Source organism: Chelonia mydas, chromosome 21 (assembly GCF_015237465.2).
Source record: "Chelonia mydas isolate rCheMyd1 chromosome 21, rCheMyd1.pri.v2, whole genome shotgun sequence".
Taxonomy (NCBI): Eukaryota; Metazoa; Chordata; order Testudines; family Cheloniidae; genus Chelonia; species Chelonia mydas.
The window spans coordinates 3,869,119-3,889,499 of record NC_051261.2 but is presented as its reverse complement, the minus strand read 5'-3'; the positions used below and the strand labels follow the sequence as shown (position 1 = coordinate 3,889,499).

Below are 20,381 nucleotides of genomic sequence, written 5' to 3'. Positions count from 1 at the left end.
ACTTTTGTACTGTCCCAAGGCGTCCCTAGATAATTTGACATGGCAAAGCTATTTTAGAGCATCTTTATTCCTTTCCCATTGAACAGAATGATTTGGAGTGTTTGAACCCAGGGTTTTAGTTCAGCTTCTTACAAGGACAGTCAATGAAATTTGGATCTGGGTTCAAACTTCTTCTGAGTTCAGTGGTGTTTAGACCCAGGCAGAGGACAGAAAGCAAACAGGTTTCAGAATTCTACCAGTACCCCAATTTTCCAAGGTACCAGACACCTGCAGCTTCCACTGCTCTCACAGGATGTGCTTCTTTGTATCCTTCCACATATGAAGCTAATTACTCTGAAATAACGTGAGAACTTCTTCACAATGCTGAGCCCAACCTTGGGACCTTTTTGTTTTCTTCATGGTACTTCTTTCTTCTCCTCTTTTAACTCTAGCAGTGACCATCCTTAAAGAAGAAGGCACAGCTGTTGGACCGCCCTGTGATATCACAGGCCCCAACATTGTGTGTGACAAGTTCAAACCCCTGCAGCAGTTTATTCACACTTCCTGATTCCTAACAGCATCTGCTTCCTCCTTGAACATCTTCTGCTTTAATTAGAAATTCTGGAACTTCTGGAGATTGAAGGGCAGGGAGGTGAATAAGCACTTCTGGTCTGTGTCCCCTAGTTTGAAACATTGTATTTTAAACCACTGTAATGTCTAATTACTCCAAAAAGTTTACCTTCTCTGCCCCTTATGTTTGTGCTCCGAATGGAGGAAATCAGAGTACTTGTTCCCCTGAATAGGGATTTCCACTCTCCGTTTCTTCAGGAGTTTCACATGTTTTGGCTCAGTCATTCTGCACCTGTTTGCCATCTTGTCTCTTGCATTCTGCCAACTGCTTCAATTCCCTCAAGGAAGAAGCTGGAAGCATTGAAACACAAAATGCTATGATAATTACATTGTCAACATCTTTCCTCGAACCAGCGTGAAGGAATGGTTAGGGATTAATCTGAATTAAACTGCCCCTGTATCTTCATGGCTTCTTGGAATCAAACACAATTATATACAAGTATGAAATATGGCAGGCGTTTTACTTCCACCCCCAAGAGTGGTGTCCTGCAATGGATGCGAAAAAATGTGCGTAAGACAACTCAATAACTGCTTCAAAGGGCCAAAATAGCAGCATCTTGGGTTGCTGGGAAGATTTCTTCATTATTCTGGCAAAGATTTTCAAAAGTGACTCGTGGTTTCTGGAATGCAACTGGAGATGCTTTAAAGGAGACTGGTCGTCAAAAAGGTGGGGGGAGGGCAACACTTTCTGAAAAATCAGGACCCCTCAGGTGTCTCAAATGTGCTACCCCAAATCACTAGCCACTTCTGAAAACTTTGCCATAAATATACATGATTTGAATAGTTCTCTACACAAACAGAAGAGGGGAAATGTCTGTGCAGGGATTCAGGAGTTCTGGGTTCTGCTTAGGGCGACCAGACAGCAAGTGTGAAAAATCGGGACAGGAGTAGGGGGTACTAGGTGTCTATATAAGACAAAGCCCTGAATATCAGGACTGTCCCTATAAAATCGGGACATCCGGTCACCCTAGTTCTGCTCCTGCCTGCCACCTGATTCAGTAGCTGACTTTGGACAAATCACTTGATCAAGTCTCTGTGCCACAATTCCCCTTTCTATTAATACGGGGTGAATCCACATTAGTCAATGGAGATACACTGGTTCAACACCAGGATAACTGAGACCAAAACCAGGGCCTATGGCTGAACAGTGGGGAATTGCCCTGATTTCAGGCAGCAGTGACCTGCCATGGGTGTCACTACACCAGCGCAAAACCCCTCGCGTTCCTGGACAAAGCCACTATTTGCACTGGTGGAACCAACCCCTGCTTGAAACCGGAGCAACCTGCAGTGGTGCGAATAGCAGCAGTCTTGCCTGCTTTCAATAGCGGTCTGCGTGGTGCATCTGCACCAGCAAAGGATCCTCACTGTAGGCAAAACCTATGTCTATGGTTTATCCTTGAGTTCCTTCCATATAGATACCGGTAAAAATGGTTATTATTGGTGTTGTGGAAGTACCTAGGGACCCCAATCAGGGATCAGAGCCCCATGCTGCTAAACACCATGTACACATAACAAAACGACAGGGAACTTGAGGACAGGGACTAAGTATAAGAGAGAACAGGTGAAGACAGACAGAAGTGGGGTCCACAAGGTCAGAGCGAGATGACGATGGTTGTCTCAGCACACCATTGTTGAGATTTTAGTAGTGAGAGAGTTATTTGTGCCAACCTTGTAATGCCAACCAGTATATTTATAGCACTGAAACTAGAATCCTCTACCTGAAATTTACCATCAAAGCCAGCACCAGAGTTTCAGATTTACTGCTTACTGAAAGACAACCCTATTAATCATCCTCCCTTTACTCGGCTGTAAACGCCAATCATATTTAACTTAAGGCCTTCAAGGTTTCTCCTCTTGCTGCCACCAACAGACCCATAATATAAAGTTTTTCGGATGCATGGGGAAATCAAGGCAGTGTTTAGTATTCAAAAGAGAACAGATTCAAGTTCTAAGTTATCTTTCTCTCTTTATTCCTCATCTCATTATTTTTACCTCTGTGGGTGACACAGACCACTGCACCTGATGGAAATGGGGTGATGGATTTCAGTGCCACTTTGAAAATCCCACAGGAAAGATCATTTTGAACACTGATTGTTTCTGTTGAACTTTGGGACTCAGGGAAGAGCTAAAATACAGAACATTCCAGCCATATCCCCTTCCTGCCTTCAGGAGACTAGGAGCTGGCTCTGTAGTACACTTGTAACCGGTTTACACAGAGCATCTATTTGTCTAGTTATGGTACTCATGTGGCCCCCATTACCATAGTACAGCTAATATATTTATCCTCACAACACTCCTGGTTAAGTAGGGAAGTGCTATTATCCCCATTTTGCTGACAGGAAACTGAACCACAGAGAGACTGAGTGCCTTGCCCAAGGTCATACAGGAAGCCTGTGACAGAGCAAGAACTTGAACCCAGGTATACAGAGACCCAGACTAGCTCTCTTACTATTGAATCGTGTTCCCTCAGGGCTATTTCTGCTCTTTTGAAGCTCCTTTATGCCATATACAGGAGTTTTATCAGAACATAGAACCGTCCCCTATTCCCCTGCTGTAACCACTGAACAAACAGAAAAATTAGGAGATCCTGAGATAGAAGCCAATGTATCTAACCCAGCAGCTTTTCTGGGAGCTGAAGAGGAGTCTTTAAAATTTTCAACAATGAATACATTGAAAATCTAATTTTAAGAATCACTTCTTCCGGTGGAGAGAAATCAACCTGGGAGTGACTCGTGTACTTGGCTGGATTGATTATCAAGGGATCAAGACAGGTAAAAGGAGACAAGGAGGAGTAAAATGAACATAGACAAGACTTGGGAGGAAGCTTGCAACAGTTTTATAGCCATTCGTGCACTTATTTGTCACCATCCCCTAGTAATAGGCAGTGAAATTCACCTCTAATGACATTCACAGTGGCAGATGTTTCCCCAAATTTAGTCAAGTGATAATAAAATGTCTTTACCATGCAAAGGCGGCCTTTGTGTAGCTCACCATAACTTCAGTGTTTGTCAAGCTTTACAGCTATTTCAGAGGAAACAAATTGTAATAATTACAGGAGGGAGCAACAGGAAAGGAATGCATCCCGGCAATAATACAATCTTCTGTTGATTTGTGTGTGTGTGTGTGTATAAGTAAGAGAGACCTTTTTCATATATAAAAGAGTGTAGATCATGAACCTTTTATATGTTAGGATTAACGCAACTCCACACACACACATACACACACACAGAGTACCATAGCTATGTCTATATATACACACACCACATACTGTAGTAACAATACAAAATTTAAGTCACCTACTCAACTAACTCCTTGTTTTCTAGCTATCTGCCTCCCATGCAATTACTCTACTTCAAGCCACACCATTCTCTGTCCCCGTTCTGCCATGACTTCCCCTCAGCCATCTAGTCTGTAACAACATCTCAGCCCAGACACGTTTTGTTGTAAATGTTCTGCACCACTCGGATGTTTGGGTTTTTCTGTACAGGCTGCAAGTACATATTTGCATGAGCTTATCAAAAGAACAGGTACAGTAGTCAACAGCACTTATTGCCAAGCCCAACTGTTCAAAAAGTCACAAATTAGGCAACCCTGAAATCATGAAACTGGCTTTAAAATCATGAAACTTTTTTTTAAAAAATAATATTTGTCGAGCTTTTAGGGGGCATATTTTCAAATTATTCTCCACAACCGTGAGGACTAGAAATTTATTCTATTTTAAAATAGTCTGGAATTCTCACATACTCTCAGGTCTACGGAAGCCGGGGCTTAAGAAACACCAAATATTGTAAGAGCTGGCAACACAGCGAAGTCTGTAACACGCTGCTTAAGTTTGCCACATCCCCCTCTAGTGATAGGTAACTGTTCCTGGGTTCAGTCCCAGATGATGCTTTGTAGGCCTCAGGCCCAACACAGGCCTTTGTAGGCCCAGCACAGGCCTCTAACTTGCACTCGTTTGGTATTCAGTGTTTGCACAAAAGACTGCAACTTGCACACCAAAGAGGTGAACAGGGAGGAATATGTCCCGGGACAAAACCAACAAACAGGTAAGTGTAAATAAAGCAGACCCCACTGTTTTTTAATATGTTGCATCACACCCAGAGATCCCTCAGACATCACACTGAGCAATTTTCTCCTTTCCAGTACATTGCGTAAATCAGGAATAACTCCATGGAATTACAGTCTTGTGAAAACAGTGTCAGCAAGAAGAGAATCAGGCCCACACTGAGGACTTGTCTATACCGAAGATGTGTGCCATTTTTAGCCTTTAATGGCTAACCATCAGTGCAGTTTTAGCATTTCAAACCCCATTGCCATAAACCATGGTTTTCACCAGTGAAACACATCTTGGTTTCAGGAAAGGGTAACTTTCACCAGTGCAAATAATGTCTTTGCTTGCGTACACTTGGTGCTTTGACTGGTGAAGCTACCCCGCTGGCTGGCTACCAATGGCTATAATGGGTGCAAATCTACAGTGTAGATAAGTCCTCATTGTCCAATCAAAACAAATTACTTTATTTTGCCACTTTCACTCAATCACACCCATTTTCTGACCACCCAGTCTAGTGTAACTTTCACCTCCACCGTACACCTTCTCACTGATTTTGCTTTTAATCTATCCAGTAAGATATAGAAACACAAGAAAGCATGATGCATCTTCTCAAACAAAGCGTAATCTTGTTAACACCACTAATTGTTACATTACAAAATCTCTCTGGCTAAACATAGCAAATTTTAAAATGTGTCATTTTCTCCTGATAACTTTTAATTGATCTGATTTACATCATAGGCGGAGCTGATCAGCTAGAAAAGGTCTGCATGAAATCCAATGTCCTATTTGATTGTGATTTCCCCAGAGCATATTTTAAATAGTAAGAATTTACAAACAACTTGGTTTCTTATTAACCCAGTTTCTTAATTGCTTTCTTGGGAAAACAGTCACATCATTTGCATTTTCTTTCCTAGAACTCCAAGGCATCAAGGCAAACATTTAAGGATCATTTTTAAAGGGGGGGGGGGGGGAAGAAGAGGAGAAGGAAGAGTGAATTTTACATAATTTCAATCCAAATTTAAGTTTTGTGCTTGCGCTCTCTCTCACTCACACACACACGCAAATATATTTTAGGGTTACCAGATGTCCCGATTTTATAGGGACAGTCCTGGTATTTGGGGCTTTTTCTTATGTAGAGGCCTATTACCCACCCACCCCCTGCCCCGATTTTTCATACTTGCTAACTGGTCACCCTAATATATTTCTAAGTGGATGCAGTAAGATACTTGCATGCAGAAAAGCTAGTCATCTCTTTTATCATCACTCAAAGGGTACATTTCAAGATCTCCATAATTTGACGCATATTTCAAGACTATGGATGGGATATCTGTGGTAGGTAGCTGGTGGTTTCAGCAATAGACTCTCTTCCATGTTGGAAGCTCACTCCAAAATATATATATTTTCAAGCAAAATAATATATGTAATGTTGCAAGTTTTCCAGTTTTACTGCACCTATCTTGCACAGCCTTAGTTCTAAATCAAGAAACTTCAGAGTTGCAGGCACAATTTACGTTTACCAGCCCTTGTATGATTTTTAAAGGGCCAGATTGGGGTACCCTTATTCTTGTTGAATACTACATGACACCTCACATGTGAGTGCAGGTATCACAGTTCTATCCCCTTCTGTTCTCTTCAGGTTCTTATACTGTTCTCATCACCATCATTACAAATAAAGTTCATACCTGATAGAAAGAATTCTCTTTACTGAAGCCCATGCAGAGTCTTCAGCTTAAACATGTTTCAGAGAAAGAACATGATTTTAATGACATCTATGCCTTCTATAAATTTAACAAAAAAAAAAAAGTCATGTATGAGAACAAGCTGACCTTGATAACAGTTTGACTTTTAATTGGCAAAATGTGACTTGTTTGATAATGGTGCAGATTAGGAAGGAGCTGATGTTAGAATTTACTTTGTATTTCCTTCAAATAAATGCACTGTAGATGGGGAGATCATTTTAAATGGAAGAAAAGAAATCAAACTGTATAAAGAAATTCCTTTGATAGATGTTACTCTATTTTTAAAAGTCAGAGAAAAATGTGAATAAATGAGATAATCCTGATAATGTTCTGCTCCATGGAAATGATCAATTAACTGTAATGGCGTGTGTTCTTATTGAAGGTTAGTGGTGGATAGGAGGTATATTTTATTGAACATTCTTAAGCTACAGCAAAAATTCTCTATACCATTCTCTGTATAATTGTGTGCGTTCAAGGGGTATTTAACATGGATTCTCAGAGTGACTGGTAAATAGAGAACAGTTAGATAAATAATAGTACTTGGCTCCTCAGGGATCTGCTGGAGCTTTGCAACAATTAATTAAGAGACACAATGACCGAGATTTTCAGAAGTGACCAGTGATTTGGGGCACTCAACCTGAGACACCCTAAAGGAGCCTGGTTTTTCAGAGAGTGTTCTTTTCAGATGCCTCAATATGGGCACCCAAAAACTGAGGTCTTCAAAATCACTAGGCCAAAACTTTGTCCGACACACTTGTGGGGAAGGTATCAAAACACCCATCTTACAGATAGGAAAACTGAGGCACTAAGAAATGAAGTACATGGGTCCGGTCACTGTCAAGAGGACAGAGGACTCAGTTTCAGATCTGTCTCTGACTGTCAACCCCTTTCTTTAATGGTTAGACTGGACTCCCTCACTACCTACATGATCTTCCCTACTTGCAAATTAAATGTTATGTGCTTTAGCCACAACAGAGGAAATAGGGTAGGAAGGATGTCTAGAAAGTAAGGCACTGTGTTGGCACTCAAGTGTTCTGGGTTCACTTCCTGCCTCTGCCACACACTTTCTACATAACCTTTGGCGAGTCCATTAATCTATCCTGTGCCTCAGCTCCCCATGTGTAAAGGGGAGTAGTATTTCCTTACCTTTCCATTAATGATTGTAAAGCAGTAAAATACTATGGCAATAGGGGCTAGATAGGTAGTATTTCATGTTTTTTTAGGATTCAACCCCATTAAGACAGTGTGTGCAATATACAGTAGTGCACCAGTTAAAATGTTACATTATTTCATTCTCCTGAGCTGACTTTACAACCATTTGCTCAAATAGCTGCTTGAAGCTATTGGAACATCTACCTTTCCCCTCTTCTTCCCAGCCCTTTGATCTTTGGAACATAGGAACTATATTTGACCAGGAAAGTTTCATTCTAAATACACATGAGAATCATGGTTAGCAATACTTAAACAAAGCATATTGGAACAAAGGTGCATCATAACATTTCACATCCTTGAAGCAGGCTTTCCATTAAAAGACCAATAATTTTGGTTGTTCCTGCTTGGGAGATAATTGTTTTCATCCAGAGAAGGAGTCTTCATTCCCCCTGTTGCTAAAATGTGCAACAAAGAACAGAAGATCCTCCCTATTGTAGTTTAAATCTTTATGGTAAGATGTCTGGAACAGATATCACCCACCTCCATGATTCAGCATGTAACTCTAAAGGTCACTAAAGGAGCATTGTGCTCGCAGAACTGCCATCTGACTGTTCCTTGAGCATAGAATATCACAGAGAACTCAAAGGCAAATACATTCTTATTCCGATCGTGTGTCTCATTATTTTAATGCATTGATCTAATCTCCATGGTTCAGGATTAGACTAAGGTTCCTGCATTTCATCAGCAATTTGAGATGAACGTATTATTCAGGTTCAGAAAATTATCCACCGAGCATAATCAAGAGTTCTTTGCCACACTAACATTTTCATTAAGAGGAACTGGGCAGTAGGTGTTCTATTCACTTCTGTGGGATCTGGCCCCCTCCATCTGATCACCACACGAGCGTGGATGCTACACAGCGTGGGTGTGCAGGGAGTATTGTGTGTATAAAGAAATGACATAAAGCAAAGCTGATCCCATTTCTGCATTAATGAGAGTGCTTACCCTGGAGATGAGCATTAAGAATAATGCATTAATAAGATCCACTGCTAAGGCATTTTCTAGAGTGGAAAAGTTGCATTGGTTTTAGTAAATCAATTTTAAATCAAAAGTGTTTAAACCAATCCAGGCCCCTAATATAGACACACTTAAACCAGCTTAATTGTTACTTAAATTGGATTTAGTTTTCATTGGTAAATTAGCAACTCAGTATTAAAGTGTTGCACCGATAAAGCTAGATCGCTTTTAAATCTGTTCGGTTAAACTAGAGCAACTTTTCCGCTACGGACAAAACCTAAGGCATGTGACTAAGCAACTCATTAGCAGCAGAAGGATCATACTAAGATCAAGGGTAAAATCCTTGCCCCATTATCGAAGTCAATGGGAAATTCCTCAGACATTCCCTTTCTCCATCCACACTCTACCTCCTCTTTACCCTGTGAGACCAAGGGAGTGAGTATGTATGGACACAAAGACTACTTCTAGACAGTGCAGAAGCGTATGCCTACCGTTTAACCTTACATGCACCATGCATGAGCTCCACAGACTAAGCTGGCATGCTACAGACTAACGCAACTTTCTGTGCACCGCGCCAGGATTTGCAGGTTCAAGGCCACAAATTATCAGTAATTTGTGAGGGTAACAGAGATGGGATAAAGGGAGAGAACATTGCTGGTATTCTTGCTCCCACGGATCTGGATCTTACATCTTCTCTAAACATACTTTATTGCTGGTTATTGGACACATCATATGGCAAAAAACAATCTGACATTCAGTGGGAAGCCACAAATTCAGCTAAAACCTGCACCCTTTGCAAGAGAAAATTGTACACCCCAGCTCTGAGTGCTCTGGTACTCATGCAGCAAATCACTTCAACACATATTAAATTTGAAACATACAAATAGTCCCACTGAAGTCAAGGAGCCAAACTGCTCAGCACCTAACAGGACTGAGCCATGCATGAGTGAGTGAGCACAGAACCTCTTAACATAATTATTATGTACTAATTCATTCATACAGTGCCATAGACAAAGATGATACACTCATACCAGTGCACTGGACTGTATGATCCCTACTCCTGCTCCCAAAGAACTCAATGGTAAAAGTTCAGGACAGAGCCCTGTGCCTATCTTTCAGGGCATGTGAGAATGGTGCATTTCCTGATGCTCTTCTTCTAAATTGTCTCTGTTTAGCTTTTCATAGCAAACGGTCCAATGGGGCAGCTCTAACTCAGGTAAAAAGCCCCACTACAAGTGGGTGCCCACTGCAGTCAGTGTGATTACTCATATGACCAAGGAGGAAGACCAGAACTTAATCAAATTACTGAAATATAAAGCAGCATCTCAAATCAAAGAGCTAATAAATGGAGCACTAGAATTACCAGTGATGCTGGGAATAATTCAGCTGAAATAATAGAGAGTTCTTCATTAGATAATAACAATAATAATGACAAACTCACAACACGTCCTGTCCTTTGGAATCCATCAAGTGCTTAATCATCTGCAAGAGGTCTGTTCCCTACACACTCTAAATATGCTGGGCCACATTCTGCTCTCAGTTTACACTAGTGCAAACCTGGAGTAAGACCACTGACTCTAATGGAGTCGCTCCACATTTACTTGACGTAACTGGCAGCAGAATCTGTTCTATGCATAATTTTCTTATTAGTAAGGTTTTAAGCAGGAGGGGACTGTTGATAAAAGGTATAGTTAATTGCTTGACCCCACTTTGGTTCACAATGAAATAAATTTAAGAGACCAAATAACCAATGCTAGTTAGGTTTGTTAATATGGTACAGGAAAAAGGTTTGGAAAATGCTAGTTTTTGAAGAGCAGTTTCGTGAAGCAATGTTACGTTTACCTTACTCAGAAGATGTGCTTTCTAAGTTACACATTTTAACTGGTATGATTGATAGGACTGCATCCGATGAAGTGAGCTGTAGCTCACGAAAGCTCATGCTCAAATAAACTGGTTAGTCTCTAAGGTGCCACAAGTACTCCTTTTCTTTTTACGAATACAGACTAACACGGCTGTTACTCTGAAACAGGACTTTAGAGGTTACACATTTTTACGTGTTCCTAAAATGTAATCTATTAGTTTTAGTTTTTGAACTTGCTGTTTCGGGGAGGGTTTTTTATTTTTGTTTTGGATACTCGCATTTCAGGTACTGGTCTGTGAAGGTACTTTTCTAGTTTGTGCTAAGACACAGAACAAATGTATTGTGATTTTGATTTATTTGCTTATGCCAAACGCTTACTTTATCATATACAAGGAGTTATGGGATACTTAGAATAAGTGAACAGGATTATAGTATAGACCAGTTTAGGCTATATCACTGTTACAATATTTGTACTTAATGTACATGTATATATACAAACTTTCCAAACTTGCCTTCCTGTTGATAATTAGGCCATGTTATCTCAATATTTGCCGTGCTTCCTACACTAAATATTGGGAATTCCTAGCATGTGCTAGGAGATATACAGCTGGGATCAGCAGGGGTGTTTGAGCTGGAGCTCCATTAAGTTTAAACTGGGAATGGGAGGCATTGCTGACAGGGCCTTGTCTTGCTGCAATTCACTCCCCCCGCAGGCCCCGCTCTGAAACAGCCCAATTCTGGCGACCTTCAAGGCACATTACAGAGTTGCAGAGAGATTTGAGCTTATTGGTTCCTTACTGATGATGGCGGTATCTTAAAGTGCATTGTTGCACTTAGCATGCATTTGTTAAACTATGGCAAGGGCACCTAGTGCATATTTCTTAGCCCATCAGTCTCTAAATACATAATTAAAAAATACTGAGGTAATGTCACTTACAGCAACAGAAATGTTTTTAAGGATGACCTTTATACCTAGGGATTTGGGGTAATTTGGAGATTTATTTTTATACGTAAAACTGATAAAATCTTTGAAAATATAAACACTCATCGTCCTTAAAATGTCACCGTTTTGCAATTCCTTTGTTCTAAAAGACAAAAGTAAACAATGTAGCACTGACCTCCAGTGGAGACATGGGGGGAATACATCCATCCCATTCCTTAAGGTAATGAAGAGCTTTTCGTTCCCAGTAACATGGAGCAACGACATTTCAGCAGATGTGAGCACTGCAAATGAAGTTACACCTGTGATTAGCTTAGATGATGCTGTTATAATATATTAAAACTAATGGTGTGAATGATCTCAGGCCATTACCTTCTACAGCAATGACAGTAAGAACACAAACAGAATCCAGGAGGCTGTTTGCACAAGACATTTCTATGATGGACAGGAGCAATGAGGCTGCTGCTGTAAGGTAGACAAGGTCTTTGATACGACGACATCTCGTCTTGCCTTTGTGCCCATGTTAAAAAAACTCAGCAACATTGTGCATTTGTGGGCATGGGAGGACACCTGGCAGTTCAGAAACATCTAGTCCAGCTAGGGAGAGTTCCAGGCTATGGATATCTGGCTCATTTACTGGAAACAAACTTAGAGGAAGATATCCTGAAGTCCTCATATAGTTTTCATTTAGTCCTTACTCAGGCAAATCCCCAGGGAAGTTTCGAGGATTTTGACTGCGTATAGGGTGAATGAAAATTGCATAATTGTCTCTAAGAAATCTTTTTTCAGTCAGATGTTTTCATTTTTTTTTTCAATTTCCCTTCAGTTGCTGTAACTGATGATGCATTAATAGGGCAACAGAGCTAAGACATCGTATGTATAGTACTTGCTATCTCAGGTGACCTCGAAGTGCTAGGGATTACTCTAGCCACCACTGAAATACAAACTATTCTGGGCAGGGCCAGCCCTAGATCAAATGGCGCCTCAGACGAGGAGCATCTTCATTACCCCCGCCTCCATTTGTTAAACTTTTGAATACCTTATTTTTTATTATATTTGTAGCCCATTTCACAACTTTGATGCAAAATCTGCACACATGATTTATCCCTGTCATATAAAACTGACTGGCAATGCCCTGCCCCGTATATACAACTGAGGGCATGGCTAACAACATTCTACGAGGTTTGAGGAGAATGTAGTTCTCAGAAGGTCTGGAAGGTTCCAGGAGGTTCTACAAAGGTCCAGAACATTCTAGGAGGTTAGTGAAAAATGAATCCACATATGGAATACCTGAAACAAAGGTAAACCTATTTTACCTCAAACATTCAATTTTCCATTTTGTCACGAACAACAAAAACAGTACCCCAAGCCTGGTACCCCCCCCCCCACGCCTGGCACCCGAGGCAGTCACCTGAGTTGCCTACCCATAAATCCAGCCCTGATTCTTGGCAAAATGTTGCACCTGTTTCAGACTCTGAGATGGTTTCAAAAAAAAAAATGGGCCACCCCCTTGATCTTTCAGTTATATTTGATTACTTGTAGCAACGTTACATTTACATGTGTGGTCTACTACACTGAAGGCTTCTCAGTCAGCATTTGCAATTCAAAGGCTGTGCTATACCCTGCACCAGGCAGCCTAAAAAAAAACATGGCATGGTGGTTCTCTGCCTTCTGTCAACACAAATCAAGGTCTTTTGCACTCGCCTTGTTATTTGGTTGTCATCTTATTAATGACTTTTGGAGACAGGTGTTGACTTTGAGGCATTGTTGGCCTAAGATTAGTCTTCTCACTTTCTTTTCTTTATGGAAGGTAGATAATTTTAAAATCAGAAGTGCTTCCACTATCACCATCTGCTGCTGATGAATAGGAGGAGAACTTTGTTGACACATTAATAACGTTGGTGCTAGAAAGGATGTTAGATAGCAGGAAAGATGTATCAAGTCATTAACACAAAAGCTTCAGCTAAATGCACAGGAATGACCTTCAAATTAAACAGATGAACAGTAGCAGAAGGGAAGAAGTTTGGTCACATAATGCACGCTCTGACCCTGATTGAGGGAAAAATTTCCCTTTGGAAAATCAGGGAGACTTCAGCATGTGCTTAAAGTTAAACATGTGTTTAAATGCTTTCCTGAACCAGGGCCTCTCCCTTGATTCAGCACTTAGGCCCCACTTCTGCAACGATATCCAGGCACAGGGAAGCTTGCACCATCTCAAAGCCCCACTGAAGTCAGTGTCTGGAGGCTTGGGGGAAAGCCTGTGCAGAAGTTTTTGAAAACTGGGGTCTTAGAGAGATGTATTTGCCCCTGAGAGCGTGCACCATGCTCCCATTAATTCTAATGGGAGCATGTCAAGGGCAAAAGAGACCTCTCTGGAGCATACAGCAGGTAACGACACGTTGTGTGATAGATCAGAGTTAGGCAACTCTGCATACTTTCCTCAGCTCTCATTTCGCTTGATTGCGCTGCTGATGCCTCGGTCTATATTTTGTTAAGAATCTGAAATGTTATGGCCTCCAGCTCTGGGTGGGCATAATTGAGGAAAGAGCTTGAAATACAGTTAGACAGATGGATTGATCGTTAGCGGTTATGGTGATGGAAGCCTTAGAAGTGAGAGGATAGTAATATAAAAACAATTTAGGGGTAAATGAACTATTTTGGATTAAATAAATGGCTTTCTGGAACTACTGAATGGTCTCCTGAATGAAATCAGAACCTTTTATGATTTTTGGAAAATGTAGATTTTTTTTGACTGTCTCATTTTTATAAAACGCAGCCACTCCAATAGCTCTAGGTGCAGTTGCCGCCACCCCATCATCATTTTCCCATCATTGTATTCTCTGCGCTTCTGGGGTCCTCCCAGGACCAGAAGCTGAGGGTCCAAAATATCAGAAGAGATCCTATTCATGTGAGATTTGTGGCTCCCACAAGTTCAGATAGCGCCTGATCCAATCTCCACTGAAGTCTTTTATCCAGCGTCCATTGCAGACTTCGGTTTGGTTAGGCATTGCGACTTAGTTCAGAGAAGGGGGAACCTCTGAATTAGATGAACGTACCCATCACCTCTGTGAATGAGCACTTCCACTATTAGGAATGCCAGTGCTTCTCCTTTGTATTTAAAGAAGCTATGCTGTTGCTTATACTATCAGGACCTGCTGATATTACTTATGCAAACAGTTCCTTTACTCAGTGGGATCCATTTATAATGCAGAATTAACACAAGATGACATACTACATCTCCTCCAGCATCTTGTTCTTGTGATACCTTAAAATTCCATGTGTTGATATTGTTCCTGAAAACTCAGATGGAATCATGATATTCCCATACATGATGTTGCTTACAGTGTGTCCCCTTCTGATAAGATCTGCCCATGAGGGACTACTATATCTTTAAACAAACAAACAAACCACCCTTTATCCTGTATTGTAGGGTTTCTCCTTATAGGAGGAGCAATCTCATTCCATTTCTCTCTTGGAAAAGTTAGGAATATAATTGTTCATTTTGCCTGTTTCTTATTACAACGAGAGGGAGAGCATACTAACATGTTCATAAGAAACCAGTTAATGTCCCAGTGCATCACCCCTCATTGAAGTGATGCTGCACAGAAAGGCAATTCTTCATCATGTAAAAAACACTAACAATACTGCGGCGTCTCTACGTGCTACCGCCGGCACAATATTAATGGAGGAGATAATATATTGGCTTGAATCAATATTTCCCTGACTTAGTAAAGTTCGCCATCCATCAGCTCCCCTTTCACTTGATAAAATCCTTCCGTGTCACTTTTACTTAGACTGATGAGATCATAATGCCCCTTTCCAGTGTAACTGATGGTGCCTGGATGAATAATTTACCAATAAATTACCACTTCTGGATCAAAGAGATGAGATCCCCGGCTGCCAAGAAGGATCACCAAACAGCACAATAAAAAAACAAGATAATTAATTAAGGCTCAGTTTTGCCACCCTTACACACACTGAGCAGTACCTGACTTGATGAGTAGCACAAACTCCCTGGAAGAAATCCACACAGCCACTAATTCATTCTCATTCAAATCCCTCCTTAAGACTTCCTTCTGTCAGCGTGCCTACAGAATGCTGCCGATTGACAGAAGGTAGGCAGGTGGCGAGTTACTTTGTTCAGATAACTAATCTATGTGAAAATATGCTCAGATTACTACTATCTCCACCTCTCCCCACCTGCACCTATTTATTTCATGCACCCATTGTATCTGATTACTAGCTTAAACCCCAACTTATTCCATGAAGGCAGAACTCACCCCTACACCTGCCCAGACCCTGCTGTATTCACTGGGGCTCTGTGTGGAAGCAGGAGCCTGCCCACGCAGAGCTTATTGCAGGATCAGGGCCCACAATTGTAAACTTTTCAGTGCAGGAACCATCTCGGTATTGAGACTGTGTGACCCGGGCACTGTACTGGGAGTCGGGAGAGCTGGAGTTTATTCCTGGCTCTGGCACAGGCCTGCTGGGTGATCTTGGGCAAGTCATTTTACTTCTTAGAGACTGTTTCCCTATCTGCAAAATAGGGATAACAACAGTTATCTCCTTTTAAAAGTGCTTTGAGATCTATACATGAAAAGAACTAGGTATTATTATTATTTGATGTCTGTATAGCACCTAACACTATGGGGTTCTGATTAAGGCCTCTAGGTGCTACCATAATACAAATCAGAATTAATTAACAATAATTATGGGTGCTACTACTTATGGATATTACAAAGCTCCTGCTGATTCCTTCTCTTTAAAGCACAGAAAGCAGCATCAGAAGCCCTGGCAGAGGAAAGCCATACAACCACAGAGAACAGCGGATGGAGGTTACATGTTGATGGGCAGTGTAGCCAATGTGCCCCTCTTGCCTCATTTGCTGCTCATTGACATTGAAAAAGCTGGAAGCAAACAGGGTGCATGGAGTGACAAATGATACAGCACTGCTTAAAGGTGCTGCTATTTGTTTTTAGCTTGGCAATTTGGCAGGGCTTGTTCTAAATGAGTTTGCTACAGTCAGTGAAACGTGTTAGGGGTCAACATGAAGAGAAGGTGGCGGGTCTCCATCACCAGGCCCCTGCTTTGAGGGCACCCCTGCTTCAACACCCTCTCTTCACCCAACCCCCATGCCCTTCTCCCGCAGTGGCTACTTCTCTCTGACTCATTTTGGATGATGGGATATAACTGGGAGTCAGAGAGTAAAAGAAAGAAAAGGAGTACTTGTGGCACCTTAGAGACTAACCAATTTATTTGAGCATAAGCTTTCGTGAGCTACAGCTCACTTCATCGGATGCATACTGTGGAAACTGCAGAAGACATTATATACACAGTTTCATTATATATACTGTCTTCTGCAGTTTCCACAGTATGCGTCCGATGAAGTGAGCTGTAGCTCACGAAAGCTTATGCTCAAATAAATTGGTTAGTCTCTAAGGTGCCACAAGTACTCCTTTTCTTTTTGTGAATACAGACTAACACGGCTGTTACTCTGAAACCAGAGTAAAAGAAAGAAACTGAAGTTTAGGCTGGAACAATCAGGGAAGACAGAGTCAATAAGAACTATGGAACTCTGTAGTAGCCTCCCAAGGGATTTGTTGGGAGCTATGTACCATGAGCCATTTAAAAGTAGGCTAGACAAACAGAATATCATGTTGGGAGCACTCCAGAACTGGCCAGGGAATAGATTAGATTTGACCTAATGTGTCGTCTTTTTCTCTGACATCTATGATACCCCATGCACGGGAACATAGGACATACCACACTGGATCAGACCCATGGACTCTGACAATCACCAGCATCAGATAATTCAGAGGAAGGAAAAAGAAACCTCCTTATTCCTAGCAGTCAGAGACTGACTTACGGCCTGAAGAAAGAGTTTTAATCTCTCTTCCAAAAATTGTTAACATTAACTATTATAACTCTGGCTATTCTTGTTAGCCATATAAATTTCGCTACATTTTTGACCTGAGCTCAAGGGATAAGCACAGTAGCAGTATGTTGTATTAAAATTAGTAGAAGTTGTTAACAAAACTGACTCAAACTGTTGTCAGTAGGCTTCAGGGTCAACAGGCATCACAGTTGAGATGAATGAAGGCAGTGTGTCCTGAGGGCTGTTACTTCAGGTTCACCGTGTGCAGTAGAATCAGCCATTGTAGTGGCTCAGAAGGTTACTTTTCCAGTGGTTATAAAATTTAGGTCTGATACTTCAATCTCTACTCATACAAGTACTCCTATTAATTACAAAGAGATCGCTTGCAAAAATAAAGTCCACTTGTGTGAGTAAGGCTACTTATATGAGTAATTATTGGGGTTACAACTACGTTTTTTCAAAATGTGTATTGTGCAGAAATTTATCAGGCTCCCAAAGAAATGTTGAAATGGTCCTCCAGTCTGATTCACATCAGTTTGAGCTTTCATAGATTCATAGATATTAAGATCAGAAGGGACCATTATGATCAACTAGTCAAACCTCCTGCACAACGCAGGCCACAGAATCTCACCCACCTACTCCTGCGAAAAACCTCTCACCTATGTCTGAGCTATTGAAGTCCTCAAATTGTGGTTTAAAGACTTCAAGGAGCAGAGAATCCTCCAGCAAGTGACCCGTGCCCCATGCTACAGAGGAAGGCGAAAAACCTCCAGGGCCTCTTCCAGTCTGCCCTGGGGGAAAAGTCCTTCCCGACCCCAAATATGGCGATCAGCTAAACCCTAAACATATGGGCAAGATTCACCAGCCAGATACCCAGGAAAGAATTTTCGGTAGTAACTCAGATCCCACCCCATCTAACATCCCATCACAGGCCATTGGGCCTATTTACCACGAATATTTCAAGATAAATTAATTGCCAAAATCATGTTTTCCCATCATACCATCTCCTCCATAAACTTACCAAGTCTAATCTTAAAGCCAGATAGGTCTTTTGCCCTCACTGCTTCCCTTGGAAGGCTATTCCAAAACTTCACTCCTCTGATGGTTAGAAACCTTCGTCTAATTTCAAGTCTAAACTTCCCAATGACCAGTTTGTATCCATTTGTTCTTGTGTACACATTGGTACTGAGTTTAAATAATTCCTCTCCCTCTCCGGTATTTATCCCTCTGATATATTTATAGAGAGCAATCATATCTCCCCTCAACCTTCTTTTAGTTAGGCTAAACAAACCAAACTCCTTGAGTCTCCTTTCATAAGACAGGTTTTCCATTCCACTTGTTTGCTTGGTAGTAGAAGAAAAAGCAGTAGCTTTTAAGGGTTTTTCCTTCTAACCAACTGTGCGGCCTTATATTTAAAAGTTTATTATAAAATGGAAACAAAATCTGTTTTAGCCGCCATCTAGCGGAATTTTTATGCAGTGCATACAGTATAATATTGTAGAGTAGATTGTGGATGCAGTTATGTATGGCACAGCACTTCTTAATTCAAACATCAATAGAGAGGCTAATTGGGAAAAAATATTTGAAAAGTCATAACTCGCATCCTTTAGGTTCTAGCAACTATTTCAGATAGCTACCAATAAAATTATTCTACCATCAGAAGTCCATGCCAAAGGAATGGAGGGGCTCCCATTCAGTTTCTACCCTGAGGTAAACCATGAATGTTTGAGCCCTGGAACAAATGTTTGTGGAATGCCCAGACCTGCATGAACAAATGTCTTGTCACTTGACTCAAGGCTAATCTGTTAAAAAACTTGAGTGCAGACAAACATTCTATTACTGAAGGGCCTGATCCCACAACCTTTCCTCATGGGAGACAGCACTGTAAGGATTAAGTCCTAACATCTCTATATCTACTCTAATTCAGACAGTAGATCTATGTTTATTTTATTTTCCTCTGCATTGGTCTCAAGCCGAACACTGACAGTTTGCTAAACTGTGTGTGTGCACATGTGTATGAAATGAGCCGCCTTTGCAAAGGAAAAAGAATAATGAACATATGGTGGAAAATTTTCAAAGAGACGTAGGAAGTTATTATATGGCTAAAACTGAGCAAAACTATGGACACTGAAGGGAGGGAATATGAGCTGTTGTGGAAAGTGAACTTCATCATTTCTAAACATTGCGCTATGTTTAATTAACTGAGAGGTAGAACTATTTAATGGATTCTGTTTAGTGTACACTGTCTGGGTCACGTGTTCTGTGAATAATACATATAGAATGTAATGGAATATTTAAAAGCATGCAATGCTACTTAGAGGTTTTTAGATTTGCTTCTTTTTATGGGAGTAATGAGCATAAATCAGACTAAGGAAGCAAAATTTCAACAATAAGTAATAACATTGAATAGTTACAATTCATAAGTCTCAGACAGCTGGATCCAAAACCCACTGAAGTCAGTTGGAGTCTTTCCTTTGACTTCAGTGTGTTTTGAATCATGCCCAAATGCTTACAGAGATGATTAGGGAGAATTCCCCGCCCCCCAGCCCCTTTTTTGCAGATGTGGAAACTGAGGCTCTCAGAAGTCCCTCAACCATAACAAGGAGGCCTGGGGTAGTGCCAGGAAAGCAGTCCAAGACTTGCTGTGATGTCCATTTCACCATGTTGCCTCCCAGGATTGGCTTTTTCAGTGCTCTCACCAGTTGCTGAGCATGGATCTGATTTCTGCATTAGTAGCTTGCCACCCACCTGTAGGCTGCTCTGCATCTGGGCATGGAGGTGGGAAAGTGTTCCAAGATCATTTTGTCTTTGCTTGGCCTGCCCTCCCTCGGGAAACCACATTTACAACTGTCCAAAATCTAGTGCTGCTCTGGAGGACCAAGACGTGCATCAGATTATAAATGTTCCCTAAAACCACAGTGGCTTCCACTAGACTCTCAAAAGCAATGCCAAAGCCGTTTGTTTTAAAATTAATGTGGGAGCTGTGAGCCTGTCTCCTTTCTGAGCTCAAATAATTAAAGATTTTTAATGTGCTTTGTGGCATTCTGAAGGTCCAGCCATGACAAATCCCTCTCTTCCATAGTGAGTTCAGCCAAGACTTTTTGTAATCACGTAAAATTTGTCTATCTCAGCAGCAT

At 41.1% G+C, this 20,381-nt stretch overlaps 1 long non-coding RNA gene across 1 annotated transcript in view; it reads right to left on the bottom strand.

Annotated features, from left to right (window-relative positions):
* Positions 1-497: 497 nt before the first annotated feature.
* The window catches only part of LOC122463511, a 23,723-nt gene continuing 3,839 nt past the window's right edge, over positions 498-20,381 (bottom strand). Inside the window, exons 2-3 of the long non-coding RNA XR_006286958.1 lie at positions 11,548-11,653; positions 498-900 (exon numbers count right to left, since the gene is read on the bottom strand). This is a non-coding gene — a long non-coding RNA (uncharacterized LOC122463511). The remainder of the gene's footprint in view (positions 901-11,547; positions 11,654-20,381) is intronic.